Source organism: Stegostoma tigrinum, chromosome 21 (assembly GCF_030684315.1).
Source record: "Stegostoma tigrinum isolate sSteTig4 chromosome 21, sSteTig4.hap1, whole genome shotgun sequence".
Lineage (NCBI taxonomy): Eukaryota > Metazoa > Chordata > Chondrichthyes > Orectolobiformes > Stegostomatidae > Stegostoma > Stegostoma tigrinum.
Genome location: NC_081374.1, coordinates 32,086,535 through 32,103,775, shown reverse-complemented (window position 1 = coordinate 32,103,775; position 17,241 = coordinate 32,086,535). Strand labels below are relative to the sequence as shown.

Here is a 17,241-nt window from a genome sequence, read left to right as displayed (position 1 = left end):
ATCCCGTGTTTGATTAACTTAGCTAAAACATTAGGTTGACAGAAACTGCAGGAATAAGAGCTATGAACTTTCCTCATCATATTGCACATTTTTTTGATAAATATGACAGTAAAAGTGACAATTTAGTTCTGATTTTCCTACATATATGTTGCTAAAATGACATATGCATATGAAGGGTGTTACAACATAGATAGCTGGACGAATCAAATCAATCTTCATACTTCTGTACTCACAGCTCAGTGAAATTAAAATACTCAAAATTGGCTTCAATGGCTCCCAACCAGGCCTTTTCAATTAACCAATAACAGATACCAAATTTATTACATAAACAAAAGATTTAACAACTCATTAATAATGTAGCAAAGTTAAACTACAAAGGAATCTAATTAATGTGTGTGATTTTAAACACAGCCTTCCTTGATTCTAGCCCCTATTCTTACACAAAGACAGACAGACAGAGTTAAGAGATAAAGCAAAGGGGAAAAATAAATAAATGAGAGGTAGCTAGCCAGTTCAGTTAAGCGGACTCAATGATTTGTAACGCCAAAGGTTTGTAGGATTATATGTTGCTTAGTTTCTGATGACACTGATGCATGCAGATGAGGTCTAAGGAATATTCATTTAATTCGTAGAACTGCGATTCTATTCTCTGACATTTCAGTAAATTGACAACCACAGGACAACCAAGAAGCAATGAAACCTCTATTTTGTAGCTTTTGCAAGCTCAATCCTTCTGACCTAAATACAGTCCAAACTCTACTTCAAACTCTGACTGCTCTTTGTTAAACTGTTTGTTTCCTCACGAGGTCTAGTTAACGTTCAACATCTGCCATCTGCTTAAGCATAAAGCCTCCCTGGAGTCATAGTGTCATGGGAGCATGTTTTAACAAGCCACACCCTACAATTAACTTTCAAGCCTGGCCTCATGAACAAGTATTAGTTTTTGTTCTCCTTTTTTTAAAAACAAGCTGCTGTTCACAGTCCAAAGGTCACCTTCAGCTCTCAGCTCACACTTCATACTTCCAAATCAAAAATGATGAAAAAATAAAATAAAAGAATGAAAAATAAATAGGAGTTCTAACAAAATTAATTATTTTCCTGTTGACACTTTTAGAGCAATTCAACGTGTCCAAAATTGGTAGTGTTTGTTTTTTCAGTAATGTCAGGAGAAACCCCAGATTTTTCAAGGTTTTCAATTTAACTAGAATCAAACTGTCAGTAGACATATAAGACAATAAAATAGAAATTGCTTGGAAAAACACAACTGGTCTGGCAGCATCTGTGGAGAGAAATCAGTTAATATTTGCAGTCAAGTGATCCTTCTATTTTTGTCTCTGATTTACAACATCCAACGTTCTTTTGGTTTTTATATAGTGGATATGTATGTTTTATATAAAATGCCATGAAAGAGTCTATGATTAAGGGCTGTAGAAATCCTTTAAGTGAAATGATTTGATGACTTGTGAGCAATGGGTCTCGATATGAGCAGTGGCCATCTTCATGTATTTAGCAAGGATAGTTTTGCAAAGCTTCCTATTTGATAATAGGACATACTTGCCAAGCAAATTATAAAGTCGGTGATTTGAACGTGTGCGTTTTATGATCAGTAGGAGGGCTCTGCGGGAGGAGTAACACATGGATTTTCCTGGCTTTTGCTCGAAGTGTCATCAAATTGGAATATAATTTAGGACATTATTTGTCAGAAATGTTTCCAAATATCAGTTCATCATAATATTATAACAAACATAAACAACAAATTGATTACAGTATTGAAACATACTGATAGCAAGCTTTGAAGTCTTTTAAATCCCCAAAGAGAGACATTAATAATCCACATGAATCACAAGATTCAGTGCTAAAATATGTTATTATGCTTTACTAACAAGTCCCTTACTGGCCACTTCATTGCATTTACACACCAGCCACACGCTTTACTGCCTTCCACCTCCATTTCCTCCTGTTTCTGTTTGATAGGAGAAACCAAATTCCAAGTTACTGACACAAAAGCTTTCGCATACACAACTGCAATGTTCTCCATTCTCCATGGTAGTTTTATAATTGTCAAAACTTAGTTTGCTCGATCAAAAATGATGGTGTGAATACACATTTGCTTGAGTGAAAAACGAGGGATTTTATTGCTTACTAATCCCCCCCAAAAATAATAATTCAGGACATGTTACACACAGGCACACACATATGAACCTTAAAAGTGGAAGAATGTCTATTAAGAGAAGGCAAATCAAGGCTTAAGTTTTAAAATGCCCTTAGAGCCATGGGGGGTGGGGGAAGTGGTGATCTGTTTAACCCGAGACGACGATTTTTCAGCAATGACTTGAATCCTCTACAGCAGTGAAACTTACAGATATCTTTCAATTCTTACTGAACAAATGTTTCTCTGATTTCATTTCTTCTGAATGTTATCTTCAGAGAAGTTGAAAGAAAATCAGATCATGAGATGAAACTTTCCAGTTCTGCTATTATGCATCCACCATTTTTGTTGTTGCTGTAACTAAAAGTTGCCTGAGTAGCAGCTGATTAGTGTATTCACATGTCTGACTTTATTGTTTTATTTAAAGCTGGGTCATTTGCACGTCAGTGTTTCATCCCAATGTGTGAAACTTCCAGAAAGATGTAATCAATTAGGAGTGTCTGTGTGCTCAGTTTTAGTCATTTTTATTGACACATTATTTTCCGTTCAGATTGACTCTTGTCCCTTGATGTTTCGTGAGCTGCCTAGAACCTGTAGTCAAGTTATCATTGGCAATTATACGTCTGTGGTTTTTTTCTATTTTAAAATCATTTCCGTTCAGGAAAAACCTCAGATCTTAAACTGAGGATAGAAATCTAAAATTAATAATCTTTTTTTTATCACTACCACAGCACATGCTTAGCTCTAGCAAGTCTTGTTTTCCTTTCTGTAAACTGAAAATTTCTATAGGATCATCTGGAAATCAGATAACACCACTCTTCCTTTTTCCATTGCCATTTGTCTGTTTAAATCCCTCTCCCTTGCGTCTTCCACTCACATTTACCAAGAACTTATGGAGCTTGTTAGTGTTAAAAGTACAGTTAATCTACTTGCTTATCTCTGCTACTGTCCCACTTTTCTCTTGTCTCTCAACCATTGCTACTTGCATGAGACATCTGCCTTGCGGGCTTTTAGACATCCTTATTTCTGAGCATTCTTATTTCTGTGCATTTGTAAAAATAGTTTCTTTCCCACTCCTTCATTGTCAATGCAAAAGTTCCCAATACTCCTTTCTTGATCCCAGCATCAACTTCCAAATCTAGATGTTCTCATTAACATGCAACTGCAGATGAGGGTCACTTTCAACAGTTGCATTGATAGCCCAGTTCTATTTCTTCACCAATACTCTCAACCCCTTCACTGTTTTTATGTGGTTAGACTGGTTATTCTACTTGCAGTGGTGGATGAGTCATAATTTTGTCTACCTCAAAGCTGATAAAGTCAAAGCCATTGGTCCTTACCAAAAACTTAACCTCACATTGATTTCATTACACATTCTTCCACAGTCACCTCTGCCCACCTCTGTGAATTTACATATCTCTATTCTCTGCCTTAGCCCAACTTTGTTGAATTTCACAATTATGCTTTTGTCACATCAGGTTATCCAGATTACCCATCACCCCTGTGATTCTCCCAGATCTACTGCGACATCTGGGCTATCAAAACCCTAAATTTAATATTCACATCCTTACGTTAAAATCCTTGTATTATTTAATAAAATCCTCAAAGCCTGATTCAGTAACATTTTCATGATGACCATGAAAACTTTAATTCATTAACCATGCTTTTCCTCATCCCTCTTCATACCTTCTTTTTTAACAGCAACTACCTTTTTTTAATTGTTGCCCCCTAAAGAACTATTTAAAGTAACCTTTGCAGAGATCACAATCTGATTTATTTATTAATAAGCCAGTTGTCATTTATTATTCAGGTAATGTTTTAGAATAAAAGTCTATCACTTCTGTAATGTACCAGACTATAGCATTTTGTAGCAATTTCTATAATCTTACAGAAAATCATGCTTGGCAGCATGATTCTTTATTTCTCTACGTGAAATGTTATTTCCTAGTTTCTGCAGCCTATCCAGATCTTTATGTAAGAGTTTACTGACTCCCTTTAGCTTGTTATTTGCAGCTTTCCCAAATTAGCATCATCAGCCAACCTCAGAGCCTGGCAACATTTCTTCCTCCAATACATTAACATAAATTGAAACAGTCCAAAACATATCAGTATAGTGCAATAATATAATTTTTTTTTGTATGGTGTCTTGAGCAGAGCATAACATCTCCAAACACATCAAAGGAGTGTAAAGAGGAGGTGATGACTAGTGGTAGCATCACCAGGCTCTTCATTTAAAGAGCCAGGTTATATTCTGGGATTTGAATTTGAATTGCACAATGGCACATGATGGAATTTGAAGTAGATAGAAGTCTGGAATTAAAGTTTTCATGGTAATCATGAAAATGTTGCTGATTGTGTGGAAACTAACGGCCTTGAGGGAAGGAAAATGTCATCCTTACTTAGTCTGCCTTACAGACCCAAATCAATGTGGTCGACTCATAACTGTCCCGTGGCCAAAAAATGCTGGCCTGGTCAGTGATGCCCACCCTCCGTGACTGAATTTAAAAAATCAAACAAGCGTTGGTACTGACCAAAGAAATGGGGTATTGGCATCAATCATGAAAGGTTTAGTTAAAGATAGGTTTTAAGAAATGTCTTAAAGGAGGAGAGAGAAATAGAGAGGAGGGGAAGGTTAATGGAGGAATTTGCAATCTTGTCATGTGCCAGTTTGAAAGCACGGTCCCTAGATGTTGATAACAGAGTCAGGAAAAGCACAGAAGACCAAAATTGGAAGAATACAGAGTGCTTGTAGGGTTGAAGGTGATGAAAGAGAGATAACGGAAGAAACAGCTGAGAGATTTGCTGTTGAAAATTCTATAGATTCTGAACAGTTCCTTATTGGAAGGGACCCAAGTTTCACCCATCATTTCAGAAGATGGAGATAGGCAGTGAAGTATGATAGAGTAACTATAGGCCTGTTAGTTCTGCATCTGTCATAGAGAAAGTGTTAATATCTGTAAATAAAAATGTGACAAATAGACACTTACCTGATTAAGCTGAGTCAGCATGAATTGTGAATAGAAATTCATGTTGAATGAACCTATTAGAGGGTTATGAGAATTCATAAAAGGTGAACATAGTATGCTTGGATTTCAGAAGGCATTTGATAGAGTTCTCCACAGAATGTCGGTTAGCAATATTTAAAACATGTGAGACATGTTTTATACTGGGAAGATTAAGGATAGTTTAACAGACAGAAAACAGAAACTAGGATTAAAGAGGTCATTTCACAGAATGTAAGTAGTGGACTACCACAAAGGTTAGTACTTGAGCCCCAGCTTTTCATTAAAACATATCAATGTATAGGGGTGACAAAGTATGGAGCTGAATGAACGCAGCAGGCCAAGCAGCATCTTAGGAGCACAAAAGCTGACGTTTTGGGCCTAGCCCCTTCATCAGAAAAGGGGGATGAGGAGAGGGTTCTGAAATAAATAGAGAGAGAGGGGAGGTGGATCGAAGATGGATAGAGGAGAAGATAGGTGGAGTGGAGACAGACAAGTCAAAGGGGCGGGGATGGAACCTGTAGAGGTGAGTGTAGGTGGGGAAGTAGGGAGGGGATAGATCAGTCTGGGGAGGACGGAGTGCAGTTCCCATTATCTCTGATACAATGAATAGGGGGATCAAATATAACATTTCCAACTCTGTAGATGATACAGTGGGAGGTTGGAATGTGTGCTGTAAGGAAGATGCAAAGTAGCTTCAAGAGGATTAGACAGGCTTATTGAGTGGACGGGAACATTGCAAAAGAATAGCGTGTGGTGATTTTTAATAGTAGCAGGCATAGATGTGTAGAATATGACTGAAATGGCAAGGGATTAGAAGGTGCAAATGCACAGAGGGAGCTGGGTGTCACTGAAGGCTGATATGTAGGCCCAGCAAGCAATTAGGAATAGTGATGATATGTTATCATTTATTGCAAGAGGGTGCCTTCACGAGTAGTGTTGTTTTGTTTCAATTATATGGGATCTTGATTATATAGCACTTAGAACACTGTGTACAGTTTTGGTCCCTTTCCCTTAGAAATGACGTTATTGCCATAGAAGGAATGCAACAGGGGTTCACCAGTCTTGGCCTAAAGGTATAAGGACTGTCCCTGTGAAGAAACATTTAGAAAATGTGGACTGTATTCTCTACAGTTTCTCTAGGAGAATGAGAGGTGATCGAATTGAAACATATAAAATATTGAAAGAGATAGACAAGAGTAAATGTAGGCAAGATGTTCTTTTTGGTTGGGGTATCTAGAACCAGGAGAAACAATTTCAATATAAGGGGGCAGCCATTTAGAACCAAGATAATGGGAATTTATGTTTTACTCAGGAGGTAGAGAGTCTTTAGAATTCTAGAAGGGGCTGGAGAAACTCAGTTACTGAGTGTGTTTAAAGTAGAAATTGACAGATTTCTAAATAACAATGATGCAAAGGAATATGGAGATAGTGTGGTGGTGGGGAGCAGGGGGAAGGGTGTTGAAGTGAATAATCAGCCATGACCATAAAAAGTAATGGTGCAGATTTGATGGGTTGAATAGTCTACTTATGCTCCTATGAGAATTTAAACATGTTCCTCCTTTTAATGCTGATGCAGTTTTCTTCACAATTATCTGACTGAATAATCTAGTTTTTCACAACAAAAGATTGTCATAATCGAATGCCCGTTACAGTGACAAAAATAATCTAGTATGTCAAAGAATTTGCTCAAGTCAAGGGGCATTATACTTGAGTTATCCTTTGGTTATATTTTGTTAGACGCTTCAGGGACTCTCAGTACAAAGACAAATAGCTAAGACAAGTGAGTGTAACAGTGAGTTCTCACTTCTCAAACTGAATATTGCTGCTATCGTAAGGAATATTGAAAGGTTTGAAAAATAAATTTAGCCAGTGACTGCAGAATCAGGAAGACTCAAGAAATTATTTAAGCTGAGGATGAGCAAATTTAATGAAATCTAGTGTAAGTGTTTACCAGAACAAGTCAAAAAAAAAGAAAAATTAAAGATTTGAAATGATCTGGATTTTATAATTAAGCTGCAATTTTGGTGGGCAGATTGGCAAACAGATGGTTATTGTATCAGTTCCCTGAGGTCCCACTAATTATACCTGACCAAATGTAGTTGAATATCTTGCTTTTAGGCAATAAATCATTTTTATTTTAAAGAAAATGCTTATTCTGCAGATACTCTGTACTGATGTATGTGGTTTCATTAAGCACTAAATAGGACTAAGACAAAGCAAAGACAAAAGCAGGTTGGTGGTAGCAAACTACTTGAAACAACATTTACCCAGTGCGACATATGTTGGCATGGCAAATATCTCGAGGTGCCAGAAGTGGCCATCTGGGAAAATGCCACTGTAAGTACTGCAGCATTGGGGAATGGCAGCAAGGAACACAGATGACTTTGAATACTGCAGAAGGTGGAATGGTTTGAGTTACATTGCTGTCAAAATCTATTGTAGACTTCAGGTGCTACTCTCTGAAGCATGACAGTAAATGCTTCAAGTCTCAAAATATATACAGCCAAAGCTCTTCATTCTTAACTCAACTTAGAAGTAGCAAATAACAGTAAATACTTCATATTAATGTTGTGGATCAACTATCTAAGAGTTAACTTTTATGTAAGTGGCTGCAGTAAATTTTCTTTCAGTTGGCAACATAATAATGTATATATATAAAGCTTTTTAAAAAATTATCGCTTCTAGTCCTCAACTGTGATTTTAAGAATGAATCAAATATTAATTGAAACTGTGTGACACCTGAGGAATAAACTTAACAGATCAATGCACTTGTGGATCTTTTCGGTGAAGAGAGGCATTGAGATCCAAGGCTGTTGTGCCACATAAATAGGTTATAATTTCTCCCCCTCAAGGTTTTTGCTCTTGTGATGAAGAACATTCAATGAAAAGGAACTGCTTAGATTATACTTGAGATATTTTGTCTCCATTTTATTTTGTTCAAATACAAGGGTTAATATTCTAGTGGCTCAGCGAGACATGTTGCCTCTTGATGGCAGTATAATGACTCCAACTATATTCCTCTTTCATGTTTAAATTACACGGTAATTTTGGACTGAAGGAAATATCATCTTTTTTGGGAAATTTTCAGGTATTATGTTACTGGAAAACAACTGCTTTGAAATTTGCTTTTTCACAAAATGGGAATACAGACTGGAAAGTCAGTATTGTGACCTATGTTGTTTCTGCCCACATCATAAATTTCCAAAGCTTTTTTTTTAAAGGTATAATGTTAACAGAAAGGAACAAATGAAATAATGCTTATCATCAGATGTGGTCGATATTCCCAGGAATTTCAATCAAATTGTGCATTTGACAGAGTTTAAAAAGCATGTCATCAGGCACATTTATGATATTCGAGTACAAAAATAATTAAATCTTAGTAACTTATTTTGTTAGGATTAGTTTTCCTTGTATTTTAATAACTATACTTCTTCAACATTAGAATTGTTTTCTGTTTCCATTTGTTGAATTATCCCATTTTTTGACAAAGTGTCACTTTTGGGGAGTTTCATGGAGGGCTGGCAAGCACGGTCAAGGCATCTTTTGTCAAACAACCTTCTGATTCTCAGCTCATTAGCTGGGCATTCAAGTTCCACAGTGTCTTTCTCATTCAATTGTATGACACTAGAGGCAGAAGTGCTCATTATTACCTTAGCCTTCAAGCATTCATGCTGCAGACACCACAGTTATCTTTAATAACACAGTGTGGAGCTGGAGGAACCCTGCAGGCCAGGCAGCATCAGAGCAGCAGGAAAGCTGACGTTTCGGGTCAGGACCTTTTTCAGAAGCTGGGGAGGGGAAGGAGGCTCTGAAATAGAGAGAGAAAGGGGCAGCGATAGCAGGTAGGTAGTGGTAGGGATTGATCAGTGACGTGGGAGGAGCGGATAGGTGGGGGACAAGACAGACAGGTCAAGGAGGTGGGGATGAGAGGGGCTCTGGTGCTAGGGTGAGATCGGGGGTTGGGGAGATTTTGAAGCTAGTAAAGCCCACATTGAGACCATTGGATTGTAGGGTTCCAAGCAGGAATATAAGGTGCTGAAACTTTGGCTGTGCATCACTTCAAAAAGGATAAGCCAGAAGTTGCTCTTCTGTGTCTCCTACAAAACCATTATTATATTCTCTGACAAAGCATAGAATTTCCCCCTAATAGCCCCTCTCAATGTCTACTACCCAAACCTAAGTATAGAGCATGTACCAATCCCTGGATTGGAAGGATAAGGATCCTGGGACCCCAACAGCAGGAGTCACCCACCTAAAACTTTATAGCTCCCTTGACCCAGAAATGACTTCAGACATTGGGACTGCCACCGCACTTAGTCAAGAACAATGTGACCAGAGATGCCAAACCACCTTCACTCTGCTGAGAACTACTCCTACAAGTCTTTCAAACATGGCCATTTGGTTGAAATACATGTAGTGACGCTGTAACAGAGGCTGTTGGCACATGCTGCCAGCATGGCAGTGCCATTAAGCAACATACCCACCGGCTTAACTGTTCACTGCTGACAAGCTGCTTGGTTTTCTGTCTTCCCTAAGAAGCAAGGAACACTGGAGATGCTGTGAGCCAGTAAACTTGCAAGCAAATGGCAAGGTGTGAAAAGGCAAGATAGAAATGCTATGTGTATCCAAGTAAGCTCAAAGTGACCGATCATTAAGAAAGCAATCAAAAAGACCTGAGATGCATTCTCAGCAAATGCATGAGATGGGTGCCTGTCCCTGAGTTCACAGTGATCTGGTAGGAACACTGTACTGTAAGTTGTACTTGAGGTCTAATCAGCAGCAGTGAAGTACTGAAGTGCCTTCAGAATTGATCCAGTATTGGTTACTGATGTGGTGAGGCTGGTGTTTTGCTGGTATGGAAGCCAATGGATGAAGATTGTCCATGGGCTTCAGCCCTTTCCAATGTCCTGAGATGTTGCTGAATGGAGATTCACATGAGTGCCAGAGAAACAGCCAGTGAGCTGTATCTACTCAGGAACTATTCCAACTTTCAAGTTGGAAATTGGTACTGTCTATAATTTCTCAACAGTGCCTCAGTGAACTACATAGAAATAAGGCAAAGTTATCTAATAATGAGATGAAGTGTATGGAAATAATCTCCTTGCCCCTTACTAGCTACATCCTCATCAAGCTGTAGAAGTTTTACAGGAAAAATGAGAAAAAAATCTTAATGTCAGAAACCAGAGTTTTCCATTCTTGCCAGGTTCTCCCAAATTTCTTACCATTGCCTATATTGCCCAAGGGCTGGGAAAATTCTGCGAATGTTTATTGCCAACAGTGGAATTGTGCTCGAGATGATTGTTCCTTTAAGCAGGTAGGTTCTACTGGCAGTTGGCATCAACTTCATGATAGTTTTCTGATTTGGTAGAATTTTTGCTAATATTTATTGTTGAATGAAATCCAGGTGAGGTGATGGTTATTTTAAGGTAGAGTGAGAAAAAGAGAGAGAGAAAAAGTGCTGAAAACTTTGACTCAGAAGCATTACAGTGATTAGGTGATGAAAAACATATTGGAGGGTCTGCTCCCAACAACATATAGTGCAAACTCATACCAATGTTGGGAATGTAGGGTGAATCTGAAACAAGGAATTAAGAGGGCTAAAAGGGGACATGAGATATCTTTAGCAAACATGGTTAAGGAAAATCCCAAAGCCTTTTATTCGTATATAAAGAGCAAGAGGGTAACTAGAGAAAGGATTGGCCCACTTAAGGACAAAGAAGGAAAGTCATGCGTTGAGTCCTAGAAAATGGGTGACATTCTTAACGAGTACTTTGCATCGGTATTCACCAAGGAGAGGGACATGACAGATGTTGAGCTTAGGGATAGATGTTTGCTTACTCTAGGTCAAGTTGGCATAAGGAGGGAGGAAGTGTTGGGTATCCTCGATGGCATTAAGGTGGACAAGTCCCCAGGTCCAGATGGGATCTATCCCAGGTTACTGAGGGAAGCAAGAGAGGAAATAGCCAGGGCCTTAACAAATATCTTTGCAGCATCCTTCGACACGGGTGAGGTCCCGGAGGACTGGAGAATTGCTCATGTTGTCCCCTTGTTTAAGAAGGGTAGCAGGGATAATCCAGGTAATTTTCGACCGGTGAGCCTGACGCCAGTGTAGGGAAGCTGCTGGAAAAGATACTGAGGGACAGGATCTATTCCCATTTGGAAGAAAATGGGATTATCAGTGATAGACAACATGGTTTTGTGCAGGGAAGGTCATGTCTTACCAACTTAATAGAATTCTTTGAGGACGTGACAAAGTTGATTGATGTGGGAAAGGCTGTAGTTGTCATATACTTAGACTTCAGTAAGGCATTTGATAAGGTTCCCCATGGCAGGTTGATGGAGAAAGTGAAGTTGCATGGGGTCGAGGGTGTGCTAGCTAGATGGATAAAAAAAAACTGGCTAGGCAACAGGATACAGAGAGTAGCAGTGGAAGGGAGTTTCACAAATTGAAGACCTGTGACCAGTGGTGTTCCATAGGGATCTGTGCTGGGACCACAGTTGTTTGTGATAGACATAAATGATTTGGAGGAAGGTATAGGTGGTCTGATTAGCAAGTTTGCAGATGACACAAAGATTGGTGGAGTAGCAGGTAGTGAAGGGGACTGTCAGAGATTACAGCAGAATATAGATAGATTGGAGAGTTTGGCAGATGGAGTTCAATCCGGGAAAATGCGAGGTGATGCATTTTGGAAGATCTAATTCAAGAGTGAACTATGCAGTAAATGGGAAAGCCCTGGGGAAAATTGATATACGGAGAGATCTTGGTGTTCAGGTCATTGTTCCCTGAAGGTAGCAACGCAGGTCAATAGAGTGGTCAAGAAGGCATACAGCATGCTTTCCTTCATCAGATGGGGTATTGAGTACAAGAGTTGGCAGGTTATGTTACAGTTGTATAAGACTTAGGTTCAGCTACATTTAGAATACTGCATATAGTTCTGGTCGCAACATTACCAAAAGGATGTTGATGCTTTGGAGAGGGTGCAGAGGCGGTTCACCAGGATGTTGCCTGGTATAGAGGGTGGTAGCAATGAAGAAAGGTTGAGGTAGATTAGGATTATTTTCATTAGAAAGACTGAGATTGAGGGAGGACCTGATTGAGGTCTACAAAATCATGAGGGGTATAGACAAGGTGGATAGCAAGAAGCTTTTTCCCAGAGTGGGGGACTCAATTATTGGGGGTCATGAGCTCAAAGTGAGAGGAGGAAAGTTTAAGGGTGATATGCATGGAAAGTTTTTTACACAGAGGGTGGTGGGTGCCTGGAACGGGTTGCCAGCGGAGGTGGTGGACGCATACACGATAGTGTCTTTTAAGATGTATCTGGACAGGTGCATGGATGGGCAGGGAGCAAAGGGGTACAGACCGTTAGAAAATAGATGATAGGTTTAGACTGAGAATCTCAATTAGTGCAGGATTGGAGGGCGAAGGCCCTGTCACTGTCCTGTAATTTTCTTTGTTCTTTGTTCAATCAGAATGTCTTGAAGAACACTAACATTTATTTTTAACCAGCATGCAGAACTTGTGGAAGTTCCTTGTTTCAGAAGCTTTCTTCAACTGGAGAGACTGTTGCTGGAAAATTGGAAGGATTAGTCTGGATTTGAAAACTCTCTTAAAGCTACTGATTTTCCCTATCATGGGAATTATCATTGTGGGTTGTAGCATGACAGGGAGATGGAGCAAAAAGTACAAGCTTTTGTGGATTCAGTAGGGAGAGGAGAGTTTTCAGCTTGATGCTTTAGACATCCATGGCCTTCTTTCGGCAATTCTAACTCCATCAGCCAGAATCAGCATCTGTAAAAACTAAGCTTCTCCAGGAATTAGTATCACAGGACCATGTTAACCCCTTGAATTGGATCTGCAGCCAAAGGTTAGGTGCTGGCAGTGACTGTCCAGGGCACCATGATTACTTGGAAGGAACCATGCAATACTTGACAAAGAACTAACTATCTCCTTGAACTTCAGGGAGCATCCAGGATGAAGAGGAAGAAGACAGGACATTTTGGAAATGATTATCAGCATTTCAGAGGGTGTAATTGACAGGAATGTACCAGGAATTTTTCAGCAATGTTGAATTGCTTAGTTGGGTCAATAATGCTGATCACCTCTCCTCTAAGGGTGTGAGGAGCCTGCCTATCTCCATTTGGCTTTTTACTGGTAACTCCTGTTGCATGCCACTTTGTCAAGTAAGAGAGGGGGTAGGGTGTCAGTGAGTGCATATTGCAATATGTTTTGATAATGAGTATGTCATAGCTAAATAACTATAAGTATGTGAATGCTATGAAATGTGGGCGTCATGCTTGCAGCAGTGGCAATTGCATGATGATGATATAGAGAATATGAATGTTAAGCATGAGTTTTGATTTATAGAAATTGCTGTGCGTGAGAGATAGACCTGTGGTGTGATGAGTGTGGTTGGTAGTTGAAGATACATTCATTTGCTTCCTGTTGAGAAAGCCTTTCATAGCCATTTGCTGTGCATATTTTAGCCAAAATGTGACTCCCCTTTAAAGCTGGCATTAAGAAGTTAAGAGATCGAGCAGATCTCATCTGAACCTGGGCCCTCTACTGAGCATGTAACCACTCAACAGCTCAGTGCTGTGTAGCCATACCTCAATCTTGGAGAGTAACAAGCAAGAGGAAGTTTCTGTGCTGTCTCCAAAATTATGTTTAGGTTTGGAGTGATCAATGGTATATTGTAATCCTCACAACTGCCATGGGTTCTTATTGAACTTTTCCACCAAGTTCCTTCATTCCTCTTCATGATTTCAAATTGTTACACCAAAGGTGCTGAGGAAAATATCAATTTCAGCTTCCTCCATGGGATGTGAGCATCACTCTTGTTCCTCCTTGTGAGATAACCTTGAGCAAGAGGGCATAGATACAGAGTGAGAGGTGGTAGGTTCAAAACTGAGATGAGGAGAAACAACTTCTCTTGGAGGTTTGAGAATCAGTGGAACTCACTGCCCCAGAATTCAGTGCAAGCGGAGTCATTCAACGTATTCAAGAAAGAAACAGATACGTTTCTGATGAAAAGAGGTATGAAGTGCTGTGGGGAGCAGGCAGGAAAGTGGATTTGAGACCAGGATAAAATCAGTTAAAATCAGGTTAAATGGTGGAGTCAACTCAAAGGGGTTAATTGCCTGCTCCTGCTCATATTTCATATGTTCCTATCTCATTCGCCAGCCTTCAGCCTATTCCATTCACTTCATGTAATATCAAGGAGTGCATAAAGTCACCAGATAATGATAATACCCTGATAATAATGAGCCATGATAATATTCCAGATCTGAAAACTTGCACTCTAGAACCAGCTACACCCTTAGATAACCTGTTCCAGAACAGCTGCGCTACTGTCATCTCACCTGCAATGAGGAAAATTGCCTACATATTCCTTGTCCACAAAACAAAGGACAAATCCAAGTCAATCAATTATCACTCCAAATGTTGTATTTGACCAAGTGTGGTGAAAAGAAGCCCTGGCAAAACTGGAGTCAATGGGAATCAGGAATGAAAGTCTACACTTTTGTATCATGCCTAGCACAAAAGAAGATTATAGTGGATGTTAGAAATGAATCATGTCAGGACATCGCTGTAGGATACCCTCGATGTATGTGTCCTGTGAAAAATAATCTCCAGCTGCTCCAGCAACAATCTTTACTCCATCACACTGTTCACTGATGATTATCCTATGTTCAACAATGTTTATGAATCTTCTGATACTGAATCAGTCTCTGTCAATGTGTAACAACACATGTGCATAGGGTCTTAGAGAAGATTTGTAGCTTGGATTGTGAATGTAGTTGTTCATTAGTTTGCTGAGTCAGTTGTCCTGTGGTATGCAGGCGTTTCGTTACCCTTCTAGGCAACATCATCAGTGTGACTTGTAATGGAAGCGTTGGTGTTTTTCTTCCTTCCAGAGTTATATGATCCTTTGGTATGATTGTTGTGTTGCTTTCAATTCTGTTGTTTTCACAGCAGTATGAATACGGGGTCTATTTCTATGAGTTTGTTAATGGAATCTTGTGTTGAGATCCAGGCTTCCCGAAATTCCCTTGCCCGTCTGGTTTCGCTTGTCCAAGTATGGTCACTTTGCCTCAGCCAAACTGATGGTCCTCATTGTCTGTGTGCATTGAGACAAGTGAATATTGGTTATGTCTTCACTGCCATCTGGCGTTCATATAACAAAGAACAAAGAAACCTACAGCACAGGAACAGGCCCTTCGGCCCTCCAAGCCTGCACCGATCAAGATCCTCTGTCTAACCTGTCATCTATTTTCTAACGGTCTGTGTCCATTTGCTCCCTGCCCATCCATATACCTGTCCAAATATATCTTAAAAGACGCTAACATGTCTGCGTCTACCACCTCCACTGGCATGCGTTCCAGGCACCCACCATGCTCTGTGTAAAGAACTTTCCATGCATATCGCCCTTAAACTTTCCTCCTCTCACTTTGAACCCCTAGTAATTGAGTCCCCCACTCTGGGGAAAAAGCTTTATGCTATCCAAGTAATTGAGTCCCCCACTCTAGGGGAAAAAACTTTTTCTTGGTCATAGGTCACTATGACCAGGACCATATCCTGGTCATCAGTTTCCTCCCTGTTTGTCCATTGTAATGTTTATTGCACTCTCTGCATGGTATTCTGTAGATTACGTTGGTCATGTTTCCTGTCGGTATGGGGTCATTAGTTTTTGATAACATTAGGTACAGGGTTGCTGTGGTTTGTGTGTAATCATGATCTTATGAGGTCTCAGGAGTCTGGTAGTCATTTCTGATACATTTTTGATGTAGGGTAGTGTTGCTAGTGTTTCTGTTGTACAGTGTCATCTGACTATCATTGTTTGTCTGCAGATGCCTACAAAATAAATGTCGTGGGTGTATCTACATCTCAAAAACTGCTAAAGGGAAATCAGAGATGGACAATAAAAACTGGGTTAGCCATATGCTCACATTTCTGAATGAGTTTAAAAAAATCTTGTTCATGAAGCTCATAGAATCCCGACAGTGTGGAAACAGGCCCTTTGGTGCAACAAGTCCACACTAACCATCCGAACAGAGTCCTACACAGACTCATCCCCCTACCCCTGTAATCCACATAATCTACATGCCCCCGAACACTACAGGCCATTTAGCATGGCTATTTCACCTAACCTGAACATCTTTGGACTGCGGGAGGAAACTGGAGCACCCGGATGAAATCCACACAGACACAGAGAGAATGTAGAAATTACACATAGTCATCCCAGGCAAGAATCAATCCTGGGTCCCTGTTGCTATCGGGCAACAGTGCTAACCACTGAGCCACCATGCCACCCCATCTCTGATTTCCCTTTAAGAGATATAATATATAAATATGCTGAAGCTCTTTATGGTCAACGATCAAGTAGTGAGAAATGTCTGCACTAGTCTGCAAACTATTGTTTCATTCACAAAATGTGTCATGTGAAAGAGGAACTAAAATTTGAGAAAGTAAACATTTAATCTGAAAGAAACATAGATACTTGGAGCAAGCGTCGGGCTATTTGGCCCTTCAACCTGCTCCGCCATTCAATTTGATCTGCAAGTTTAACTTCAAAGAATCTGGACTAGGACTCTCCAAGTCTCTTTGCATTTCAGAAGTCTGAATTTTCTTGCATTTAGAAAATAGTCTATGCCTCTATTCTGCCTACCAAGGTGCATGACCTCACACTTTTCCATGTTATATTTCAATTGGTTTAATAGTTGCAGACAACTCACCATGGTTCAAGTCTGTGAGAAGCTGACCTTCTGATATGAAATCCCAAGGATCAGATACTCAGATGTGTAGGCAAATCATTATAAAGCCTGGTCACAGATACTGATATGTCAATGAAACATATTTACTGAGGAATCAGAATATTTCATGGTTGAGCAGCAACAATGTCAAGTTCTCTTAGAAATAGTGGCTGCAGTACTTTGAATGAAGATGTGACAGAATTTTTGGAACATCTTCAATGCTATTCAAAGGTTTAGGCAGATTGAAGCAACGTATCACATTGCTCTGCAAGAAGATGCGAAACACACCAGCTTACACAATACCAGGACAATTTCCCCATCCTTTAGTGGGGAATG

The 17,241-nt window shown here is 39.7% G+C and overlaps 1 protein-coding gene across 2 annotated transcripts in view; it reads left to right on the top strand.

Moving 5' to 3' along the window:
* Positions 1–17,241, top strand: part of LOC125462690 (ladinin-1-like) — a 148,845-nt gene that overhangs the window by 15,380 nt on the left and 116,224 nt on the right. The window lies entirely within an intron of this gene.